Source organism: Amphibalanus amphitrite, unplaced genomic scaffold (assembly GCF_019059575.1).
Source record: "Amphibalanus amphitrite isolate SeventyFive unplaced genomic scaffold, NRLGWU_Aamphi_draft 000119F_arrow, whole genome shotgun sequence".
Classification (NCBI taxonomy): domain Eukaryota; kingdom Metazoa; phylum Arthropoda; class Thecostraca; order Balanomorpha; family Balanidae; genus Amphibalanus; species Amphibalanus amphitrite.
The window spans coordinates 471,677-483,797 of record NW_024881614.1 but is presented as its reverse complement, the minus strand read 5'-3'; the positions used below and the strand labels follow the sequence as shown (position 1 = coordinate 483,797).

At 48.3% G+C, this 12,121-nt stretch overlaps 1 long non-coding RNA gene across 1 annotated transcript; it reads right to left on the bottom strand.

The window, feature by feature from the left end:
- Positions 1-461: 461 nt before the first annotated feature.
- On the bottom strand, positions 462-4,558 carry LOC122381381. The gene is made up of 3 exons (XR_006256521.1): positions 4,285-4,558; positions 2,908-3,051; positions 462-2,356 (listed from the first exon to the last, which is right to left on the bottom strand). It is a non-coding gene; the product is annotated as an uncharacterized LOC122381381 (long non-coding RNA).
- Positions 4,559-12,121: the final 7,563 nt, after the last annotated feature.

Genomic DNA, 12,121 nt, shown 5'->3' with positions numbered 1-12,121 from the left:
TACCACATGAAACTGAACTTCATAACGTACGCCAAGTACCAACTAGTACCTAGTACCAACTTTGTCCCGTAGCTCAGTTGGTAGAGCATTGGACTCCCGGTAGTGAGAGCCCGGGTTCGAGACGCTCCGGCGCTCGAAATTTGAGACTCCTGACGGGGATGGTCTGCGGTTGGAGCAGCCGCAGCCAGTTGAAGTCAGTTGAGTGGGACAGGCCGTGTCCGGCTTTGAAGGGCACGTTAAACTTTGGCATCTAAATTCTCCCGTTACCCGGAATTGCGCGATCGGACGGTAGGGGTCGGGGTCTACGCAACAAGCTCTGCTTAGCGTGGGCTCCGGCTCTGTCAATCCGTCCATTCAAACATTCGAGCTAAATTTATAAAAAAAAAACTACAGCAAACGTAGTAAGCCTGTTTTCATTTTCCATGCTGACTGCGATTATCATGCTCTATAAACTCAGATAGTGGTTGGGTTTTATATTTTATTGGTCTAAAACTACAAATCGGCAGTCACACGAAGAACTAAATATGTACATCTATTTACAACATGAGGTCATGGGGCACAATTGAAAGACAATGGGCATTGGGCAATGCAGTCTGAACAGCCACACATGTGAAAGACACCATATATCACAACGCAAAACATCACTCTTGGGAGAAAGACTTGGCATCACGTTTTATCAGAATGATCCGAATGAAAGACGCGCACAATTTCATCCTTAACTACGGTCAACATGGGGGTCAAATGCAGGTTGGTTGGAGGGCCACATCAACTACCACTTTGACTTAACATTCCGAGCCTTTTGGCAAAGTGCCAACCGTCAATTGAGATCAGTACGAAAGCCGCGTGTAGCATCCCCGGACACCACAATCCAATGACAGCTCGTCCAGTCGCAAATTTAATAACACCCACATTGTGGCATCTAAAACCAACTCACTAGATACTCTCCTACCGGTTGTTCTTATCACTAAAAGCTACTTGCACAAGCTGAACTGTTAGTAATTAATTTTACGCTGAGTTTTAATCAAACTAAGCAACACAAAACGCTATTGAGCGGTACCTAATGCTATGCTATGAATGCGAAGCAATGAAACACCGTACGTTTTACAACTAAAGTGCTCGGTTACAAGTGAGCACAAATTATCAACTTACAAGTTATGGCAGTTACCTAGAGCAGTGGCTGAGCATGTTAGTAAGGACATACTACGCAAAACATGGATTATCCAGCACGTCACTTCAAGCACGAATGAAGGACTTATAGCCATCGCCATATTACTGAAAGACTGCCTTATGCTAAACGGATGTCAAAGACCACTGAAAGACCGTCTTAACACAGCACAGATGATGAAAGCATTACGAAAAGATCGATCGCTCTAACTATAAACGCTAATTTTAGAAGAAAAAAAATTAGAAGACGGGACTAAGCTAGCAGAAGAAGCTGCAGCGCTAACAACTTATGCAACGCTGTTCGTTACTTCGTGAAAGACTTAACTCCTATTGACTATGAAAGACTTGCCTATGAGGACTTCTGCCCTCCCTGAAAGACTTCATGAGACCGTTGGGACTGCAAATGCAGAACCACTTTGAGCATCACTAAGGTTACTTACTAGGCCTTAAGTATAACTACAAACTATACCTTTCTCAAGTTAAGCTTTTATGAGATCAATGACCGAAGTCCCTCAACTACCCATTGCTATCCAACGCTGTGAGATCACTAAACCACAATCGAACTAAGCCTATGAGATCATTTGACAGTGCATAACTAACAAGACAGTACGCAACGCCTCTATGTACCTAATAAACAGAAGAAAAAGGGGTGACTTAATGTCCCAAAAAAGAACAGCTATAAGGAAACGCTAACTAAAGACCCACTAAACTACAAACTACAAGCTAAAGACGAAAGGCGTTACATCATATCACAGCCATTGAGATCTATGGTCATATGACCATAAGGCAGTATCAAACTTACCACTATCACAGCCCTAGCCCTAATTCCCTCGTACCCCAACCCACCCTAACCCAATCCTTCCCCATAGCTACACACTAAAACAACTAATGATGACACAGTACGGGACCACACCCATTCATATCACAGCCAGTATCACATGGCACAGAATGAGATCAGATTAGCTAGCTGAAGCCGATGATGAAGCGAAGCCTTCTGTCTGTTGACCGGACCCTGTTAGAGACTCAGCGCCCTGAAGAGCCGCCAGCAGAACCGTGACGCCCCAACCAGCGTCACGGCTGCTTTCGTCACGGACTCCGCCGCGACCCCCGTCACGGGCACCGTCACGGGCACCGTCGCGACCTTCGTCACGTTGCAGGCCCGCCGCCACAGTCTCTCAAGTAGCTCCGCCGTCTGTGAGGAGACATAAGGTTCGATTAGACCCGGATCTGACAGCGCACCACGACAGCACGGGTTCCGGGAAACCCCAGGCGAGCCCCGAGTGTTTCAGGACATCCGTGTACAACGCTCACGGAATACACGGACGTGGGGCCGCGACGTGGGTTCGCAAAAATGCCTGAGGGGCGACTCGTCCTGTTTGTATGCAATGAGCAGGATTGGGGATGGACAACCCGAGTCTGAAAGGAACTCGCTAACCACAGGAAGGGAGCTTGCACATACAAGTAGAGAAGTCGGCCGCAGACTGCCTATCGCGATTCTACGCCGCCATAGAAGGAAGTTACAACCGCTATCACATCCGGAATTCATCGTAGTACGCTACGGAGCGAGACGAGCACGTGTCAGCATGTGTAGCCATAACAGAGGAAGGCAAACACTAGCAGTTACATCATGGTTTGTAACACTATGGGACCAGGAACTGAGGGTCATGATGCAACCAGCCGAGCAGGGAAAGCACAACGCTGACATCAGCGTACAAAAATAGCTCCCGTGACGTGACAACTCACCGGGTTCTGAGAAGCTTGCCTCGTCGCCGTCAGCGGCGGCCCGCGGGGAAGTCGGACGGGGCCCGGTGGTTCTCCAGAGGTCGTGACCTCGTCGCGTGCAGGGTCACAGGTCACCAGGGTCACCGGTCATCGGTTGTTGAGGACCTGCCGGGGAAGAGGTCATCGGCCTTAGCGTGGCCACTCGTCTCCCTCTCCCTACCCCTTCAGCCCTTTCCCCAGCCAAGCATACGGCGGCCGGCGCCGGCAAATGTCACACACGGACCCCAAACACACAACAGGTTTGCCGGCAACAGCTGACGGCCGTGACGTCACGAGATACGGCCAATCGATGACCTTGAACTCCTGTTGCCGCCCGGCGCCGGCGCCGGAGTTGTGGGGTTCATGATAAGTGGGCGCCGGCACGCGACCCACATATTCCGCCCGACCGGTGCCCGTGAAAGCGTGCACTGACATGCGGCGTGTGCAAGACATCACATTGTGACCGATATCGGGCAGACAGACAGCGGCGGGCGGGGACCCGGGACAAAGTAGAGTCAGGTCAGTGTTTACAAAGTGATGTGGGGAGCAGGGGTGGACAAATGTGCCGAGTTGGGGTAGCACGAGTCTTCCCAATTCCACGCTGGCTGCGCCGGCTTGGCTTTGGAGCCGCACCAGACAGCGGAGGTCAAGGTCACCGCCAGGGCGGCGGCGGATTTGCTGCGCCCGTGCAACCCCAACCCGGCATATTTCTCCACCCCTGGTGGGGAGAGGGGCGGAAGTGGGAGAGAGTAGCGGGTTAGTTCACGGTTGTAACCATTCACGTAAATATGGATGAGTTAATTAGAGCTGATTCAACAGGTGGTGCTTCGGGGATGTGTTCTTTAACAAACATAAATATGCATTATGCATGTGACGTATCACTTCGAATCAATGATGATAAAGCAGAGATTCTGACTACGTTTAACAATATGATCATACTCCGGCTACTCCGGGGTGAATTGCCGAAGACTACGTCAACCTTCAAAGAGTGCTGAAACCGGTTTTTTGGTGCAGCTAAATTTGAATCCGGTTCCGTAGGGAGCATCAGGTTGAAACATGCTCGAGGACTCGTTGAGATGAGTTGGTGATAGATGGGGATGGATGGCTTCAGTTTTAGTGCCGTGGTAATGACATGATTGGAGTAGGATTTACAGCAACATGGATGTTTACCTTTGCTACGAGAGCGGGTCATCGCACGAAACAAAAACTAAATAAAAGTTTTACATTATACGAAGGAAAAAACACGATTGTCATTGAACCGTGATGTGTAACCTTAAAAATTATTACAAGAAGCATTGCAAAACACGCACGACAAAGCCGATGGATCGACCCATCCGACCCTTTCGCAGTGACACTTACCTCATCTCGTTTTCAGCTGGGATGCGTCGGACAAGCCACATGACTCCGCTACCACTGCTGTCCTCCTTCCGCCGCTCTGTGAGCCTCCTCTTCCCACGGAGAGAGGGACTCCGCGGCCCGCAGGAGTCCCCCTCCCGCCGCCATCCTCTTCCTCCCGGACGCCGTACGACCTCCCTCCTCCAGCGCTGCGTGCGAAGTGCGCCCTCACGGCTCCCAAGCGGCACGAGCCCCAGCACGCGTCCCGCCGGCCACGCCCCATGACATCATACGGACCAATCAGCGGCCGGCTGGCGGCGCGGCGACCAATGAGCGCGCGGCGCCGCCGGCGGTGGCGGGATGGATCACGTCCGAGCGGCGTCACGTTGGCTCCGATCACGGCCACGGCAATAAGGGCGAATTGCCGCTGGATGTGCGTGGGATTAGCGACCTAGTGTGGAGGGGTAAACAGGGCTGACGGGTGATGACCCACACACCTGGTCTGGGCCCCTCGCGACAGGAGGGGTGGAGGCTGGGGGGAGGGGGGGGGGTTGACTCATGATGCACGCAGTGTCAGGTCGGTGACGGGTCCGATGGAGAGTGTCATCTGTCACACAGGACTGCCACCTGTCACACGCTCGTGCTGCCGGGTTTGGGAATTGGGACCCACTCAGTGGAACTAAAGGGAGTGCGAGAGAGAGAGAGAGAGAGAGAGAGAGAGAGAGAGAGAGAGAGAGAGAGAGAGAGAGAGAGAGAGAGAGAGAGAGAGAGAGAGAGAGAGAAGAAAGGAACAGCGTCTTAGATATAAATTACAACTCTTTAGTCGTATGATTACATTGTTAGCAGTCATATCATATTAACGATTGAGGAGAAACACGAAACATCGCGAGCCAAGACTTAAACTTACAAGGTAACTAACTAGAACGAACGAGCAGCTAACTAAAAAAAGCAGCTAAAGTAAAGTTTCATAATGAAGTTATGAAGGACACGCAATGCAAAATGAATATAATGAATTACCAACATAATGAATTACCACAGCCATTTCCATGACCTTTTGCCGGCTGGCTCAACAGCGTTCCGAAAAGCCAGAGCTACCTATACCTAAACGGCTGCATTAGCTCACTGGGATTTTAGCACCGATCGCTACACCCTCTGAGAAGTCTTAACAAATTGCTGTGCACTTTCCCTTCGACCGCTTTATTTGGCTGTTATGACCAGGGTTATGACTTCATCAGCGATTTGCTCTTAACGACCATATGCCACTGTAAGATCAAATAACCTTTCAAGTTTCATTGCACAAAGGCGTTTGTTACGCATGTCTCTATAGGTACTGCCGAACTCCCGATCGAATGGTTTCATGTAATCAAGTGCTTGTTTTGTTTTAAACTTTGGTACAAGCGACAGCAACGTCACTTTAAAATTAAGCTTTGGAATTGACGATAGTTCCTAACAAAGCACTGAATTACACTTCGTTGCAAATATAATGCTTAAATAAATTCATGTGCGGGACCACTACTTTGTACTTTCGAATCTCTTTAAGTGAATTTCACATCGGTTTCACTTGATGGGCGTAACCTTTTCTACGCAACTGCTAGATAATGACTGGGCTATAAATCACTTTCGGGAGGCCCATCGGCCAAATTTGATCGCATGTTACATCTTTGGCGCTGAGTCACGCCGGGCGCTTTGGCAGAAGGCACACTGAAAACAAATGGACACAGTGAGGGCATGTTCTGTACTGGTAACACATCAGTCATGTGTTGATCGCACCCAAAACACAGTAAGGCTGAGTATTTTCACGCATGGCGGGACCTTCGACACGTTTGATAGCACATAAAACAGAATAATGACACAATTTTCTCGTGCCAAGCACGCTGGACGAATGTAATGCATCAGTCTATCGAAATCATGTGTTGTCAGATATGGTAGACGTGTACCCTTGCACAAATACACCGTGCCATCCACCAGTGAGCGACCTCTGAACCTTAACTTCAGATGGAGATAATAGAGGGCGTTTTTCGAGCACCGACTTTTATGCTGGGTTTTTGTAAAAATTTGCTAAAGTGTTTTGAGAAAGGTCAAAATGCACAATACAGCCGAAGGAGTCGATACATGATAAATTGTCTATAGCAATATGCGCTGATTACATCAAGTGCAAGCTAAAGCATAGCTAATTAACGTCTGCTTGGAGGAAGAAACTCCTCGGTCTATATAGGATATATTTGAAAAAATCGGTGGCTTTAAATTTATCCTGGGTAACTGGACAACTGCAATATGCAGTAGTTTTCCAATTTGAGGGCCTCGTCACTTGGTGCTCTGATTGAGCCGTCCACGTAACGTGTTCACCTTTCGGCCCTGGAGCGGTCGACCGGGCGCAACGTCAGATCGTGTATGGGTCGGCGGCCTCGTATGGGTCGGCCGGCCGCGTGCTCAGCCCTGACCGCGCCCTGACCATATGGGTCGGCCGGCCGGGTGCTCAGCGCTGACCGCACCCGAGCGTCCGATTCCACTCGGGGCCCGGCTTTGGCAGTTAGCCTGTCCAGCCAAAGCCAAAGCCCCTTCAACTGCGCCCCGGCAACAATAGTCGCCACATTCACACAAGCCTTATGTGTTGAAGACACAATGATATTGTGTTTTACGACACAACACGACTGGGTTAACACATTTGTAAATTGACACGTCTGCGACGGGTCAAAAAATGCATGATGCAGGGTACACAAGAAAGCCTAGTTAACACACTTTGCTTGTGCGTTTTTAGTCGTTTTTTGTGTCATTTTGTTTTCAGTGCATTTCCTGTCCGACCCGAACTTGGCCGCCGGTTGCCCATCGCTGGTTCCACTGGACGATGGACGGTGGACGGCGGACAGTGGACGGTGGACGGTGGACGGTGGACGGTGGATAGTGGACGGTGGACGGTGGACCGTGGACGATGGCATCCTTGAAGAACAGTCAACACTGAAACACACAAATGTGTTATGTCACTTTATGCGCACTGCGCAGCTAGCATTCCTTTCAAATGACAGATCTCCTATCGGGAAGCACCTCCGACGTAATCGCAATGTCACTGCACTTGGGGTCGTTGACAATAAGCTCAACTCAAGTGTTACCCCAAGGACCAAGAGCAGATTCGTCATTGCCACGGTCAACGATCATTGCACCATGTGTTTGAGTCATCGGCAAATATGTGCTCTGTCGTCACTCACGGCCCACGGGCTTAGAGTATGCACAGCGCTATGAAAGATGAAAGATGAATGATCGTTATCCTAGATGCATCCTCAGTCCGATTTTAGTACAGATATCACGCCATCCAAACAACGTGCATAAACTTTTGAACACTGTGGACTGAGGAACACAGTTGAAGTCACCCATGTAGTGAGCGCTATACAGCCAGCTATACCGTTGCGCCGTAAGACAAATCATATGGGACCATCAAGTAAGGCCTTGCCGATAGCCGTTTAGAATTACCTACATTGCTGCAGACTTTGAAATAAGTTATTCTTTCCCTTTAAGGAGGTAATTTATCGATGTTGCGAGTGCCTAAACCGGTAATTGCGAGCCGAGGGTGCCAATTTTGCTATCTTACCTCAAAACTTAGGTAAAGGTGGTCAGTTATGTCAAAGCTTCAATGTTTTGAACCAGCATTTCGCTTTATCATGGCTAACCCACCGGAAAAAAAACAAAGCACTCATATCCATCTGAGATATGTGATAGACTGGACAATAGATCAACTACCTGTTTCTTCAAGTACACAAACGACAAAACAGTGCAATTCAAATCTTTATATCTATATTTCGCAGACGTTTCAACGACAAGGCGTCTTCGTCAGTGCAAATGAAATGAAACTTAGTACATATGTTTAATTGATTAGCATATTCGATAGCATATTCAATAGGATATTCGACAAATATTCGATAAATTACTATTCGTATTCGTTCAATCGTTCAATACGAATAGTAATTTATCGAATATTTGTCGAATATCCTATTGAATATGCTATCGAATATGCATATGAATTAAACATATGTACTAAGTTTCATTTCATTTGCACTGACGAAGACGCCTTGTCGTTGAAACGTCTGCGAAATATAGATATAAAGATTTGAATTGCACTGTTTTGTCGTTTGTGTACTTGAAACAATGTCTTCTTACCAACAATTACCTGTTTCTTCTAAACACTTATCAAGGCGTTCCTATAGCGCCGCTGCCGGGCACCTAAGGTCAAGAGGCCAGCTCTGTGCGGACCGGACCCACAAGCAGCACCCCCTCTCCCTTTCTCTCCCTCTGTACAACAGGAGGGTAATTACTTAGTGAGGAAGGCGGTACCCATCGTAGGTATTGTTATTAATGCGTTCAAGCTCCCAGCGTGTTGGGCAAGCGGTGTCAGGCAGGTCGGACTTGTCGCTACCGCTAGTGGAGACCTGTTGCATATCAACATGTGGGTCATTTGACACGTGAACTATTGCATGAACAACACCCGGGCTCCGATTCACCAAACCGGTTTGAGAGCCTCTGAATCACATCTTCTTCCTGACTGGTTGTGCCCGAGGGCAGAACAATAACCGACTTCGGCTGGGGCTGAATCACTGCAGGTATGCAAGGCGTACAAACTAAGAACGCTCTGCTACGTTTTCAGGTTTCCGCAAGGACAACAAGCATGTGACGTCAAATCATCAGGCCACGCTGGCCCGATCTGGCCAGTAGTGGTGTGAGAGGTACAGGTACTCCCCCGCCTCCCCCGCGCCGGCCCGGGAGCGAGCGAGGTGGGCGGAGCTATAGCGGTGGTCCGACGCGAGGCGCGAGCAAACATTGTGCAATAGGTGCAGTGCGGACGGGCTGAGAACTTCGCCTTGTTGCTATGGGCTATCCCCCATGGCCTTACGGGCTTAACCCTCGCCCGCACATGGGGGGGGGGGTGGTTGCCACCCCCCCCCCCCCCCAGGTAGTCTTTCTGCTCTGCACTCAACATTTTTAGAGCTAGAAGGCTGATTTTTCGTATAGCTGCTCCTCTATCCTTTCTTGATGTTCACTGAAAATTTCAAGTTTCTGTGATTTTTTGTTTCGGAGATATGACCTTGTTTTTCAGGTCATGTCATGACCCAAATGGCCAATTCTCAACATTTTGCGTTTGCCATGGGCCTTATGAGCTTTTGACACCCTGATTTCGGCCTTTTTTGCCAGTCTTACCTCCTACCTATTATGGAACATGTTCGACGATGTACAGGGGGTCAAGGTCAGGGTCAAGGTCAACCTAGGTCACCTAAGATAATTGCGTTTTAGGCAAGCTGAATTTACTTTTTTGAAGTTTTTTGACTGCATTTTTGGTAAAAGCTTCTCAGATCATGATTTCATGTAATATGGACCCAAAAACAATCGGTGCACACATCAGTATACACACAGACACACACAGACATACAAACACATATAATTGACCTTGACCTAACTTGACCTGAAATGACCTCAGCAGCAAAATTCTGGTCGGGTAGTGTGACAAAGAGGTTCTAGCTGGCTTGGCACCAGAAAACAGCATCGTCATCGGTATTTGATAAGCAGCACACTTGATATCCAACGGTGACCCAAAACAGCAACATTTTTTAGTTTGACCTGACCTGGAAGGTCAATGACTGACCTGAGAAGGTAAAACTGGGTATCATTGGATTCGTCTCTTCTCAAAAAATCTTTTTGGTCTTTACTGCTAAGCTCTATCTCCAACAGGAACGAAATGGCGCGGGGGGGTGGCAACCCCCCCCCCATGTGCGTTCTAGGATGGGAAAATGGCATGTGCGGGCGAGGGTTAAAATATATGGCTCAAGCTACAGGCAATGTTCAAAACTAGACCCCAAATGAGTCACAGTTACGAGCAGATGACTCAGATAATGCGTAAACACTTCTTGTCGGTGCCATTTTTCATCATTTTGCTGTCTCAGTATTTGTGATATAAGGCCTGAGCCAATCGAATATGTAGACTGAAAATACCTTACAACTGCATTGTCAACGGACTGCGTGCCACCCGAAACACTTATACCAGTCGCGCCATGCATCTCTTGTTGGGCATTCTCAGAAGTATATCGTTCATCAGCATGTCACGGCTCCGCAGAAGCCAGTTTGTATCGGCAGTGGCACTGTAACAGCTCCCTCAGGTCTCTAAATACGCTGCAGAACGTGGCATGCAGCGTGCTGCCACATGGAGCCTGCTGATAGATTTGTATCACTTTGGCTGGCCCCCATGTCCATTGTCCAATGTTCATAAACGCCATAGAGCACGTGTGCTATGTGGCGCGGCAATTGCGCCCTGAATTTCTGATCTACGTGGAGTTAAATAAAGTCTGAAAAACCATAAGAAAGAACGGATTTAAAGCGCAACCATCATTGATGAACGCACCTTTATATTATCGCCAATGTATCCGAGAACATTTTTCCTCGCGGCTTTTCAGACAGATTGTCTCCGTACTTTGCTTTTGTAGTGATCAAATCACTTGCTGATGATCAAAAGTGATACAGGCGCTTTAATTCCGTAGGTACTAACTAACGTTTGCCAAACTTATACAGCGAGGTTGCGCCAACGAACAAGACAGCCTTTCACATTTCATAAAATACTTGCTTTTCCATTGTTGTTCGGAAATGGGTTGACAAGAGTTCAGTCTTTCTTACATAGGCGTGTCCTAACATTGGCGCTGCTTTTCGACCAAGCATGCAGGTGCTGATTTCTGCCGAGTTGCGTCAGAAACTTTCTGCTGAGCTGCCCGAGCTCTCCCAACTCCACGCCGGCTTGACTTTGGAGCCGCAACAGACGGCGCGGGTGAAGGTCACTGTTAGGGTTGCGGCGATTTGTAGTGTTCGGGCACTCCCAACTCAGCGGAAATCGACACACATGATGTGGAAACCGGCAGTGGCTAACGTACTTACGTACGGCCCTCCAGCAAAAGAGTGGTTGGCTAGCCTATGTGCTTTTGGTAATTGGTGTAATAACTTCAAATGACAGAGACACTCCTGTAAAATGACTCAATAGAAATGAGAAGAGGGTTCGTGCACACATTTCGGCAGTCATTTTCAACAGCCATTAGACCTATTCATCAATGCAGTTCGATTATTGTGATATTGGCAACCAACCACTTATTACCTGGAGGGCCGTACCTATATGACATTTCGGCTCACTTCTTACCATGCGATCCCCACTGTTCCCCTCGGTCATATTGATAAAGTTACACTACCGCAGACCGCTAGCCTAAACTGTGTTCAAAAACGGTGACATCATCACAAGCTCTAGTCGCCGTGTTTATTGAAGCTATCTGCTCCGTCAGCCGATAGTTTATATCGGAGCGTAGTAAACCGTCCAACTCCTGAGGCGAGTGTTTGGGCACTTGAGTCCGGGCCCGTAAGGAAATCTAACGGGAAGTTCCCAGTTGAATCGGCACTGCGCCCTAGCACGGGGACAGTCGGTGCTTCACCAATACGATATGTGTTTACACAGCGAACAGTCGTGTTGTTATGTCATTGGTCTTATCAGGGGATCTGTACTTCGGTCATCGAAACCCATGCTGAGAATTAGCTATCGAGACACTGACACCTTGTGATTCATTTACCTAAAATATGTTTCACGTATATAACAGCAATACTTCTGCCAGAAAACTTCATCAGGATAATGAAGGCTGAACATGTCCTGAGGATGAAACAAGACTGATGGATCCTAAATTCTAAATTAAATGCGAAAGGCTGCATATAGGGTTAGCTCGCTTAGCAAAATGCTGAAGCCATAAATCACGGACTAAAATCTTTCGGCTGCCTGTGATAGACGATAGTCTCTTTCGCCTACGAAAGTTTGTGTGATATCTCTTGGTTGAGGACTCCTGCTGCTAAGCGGCGT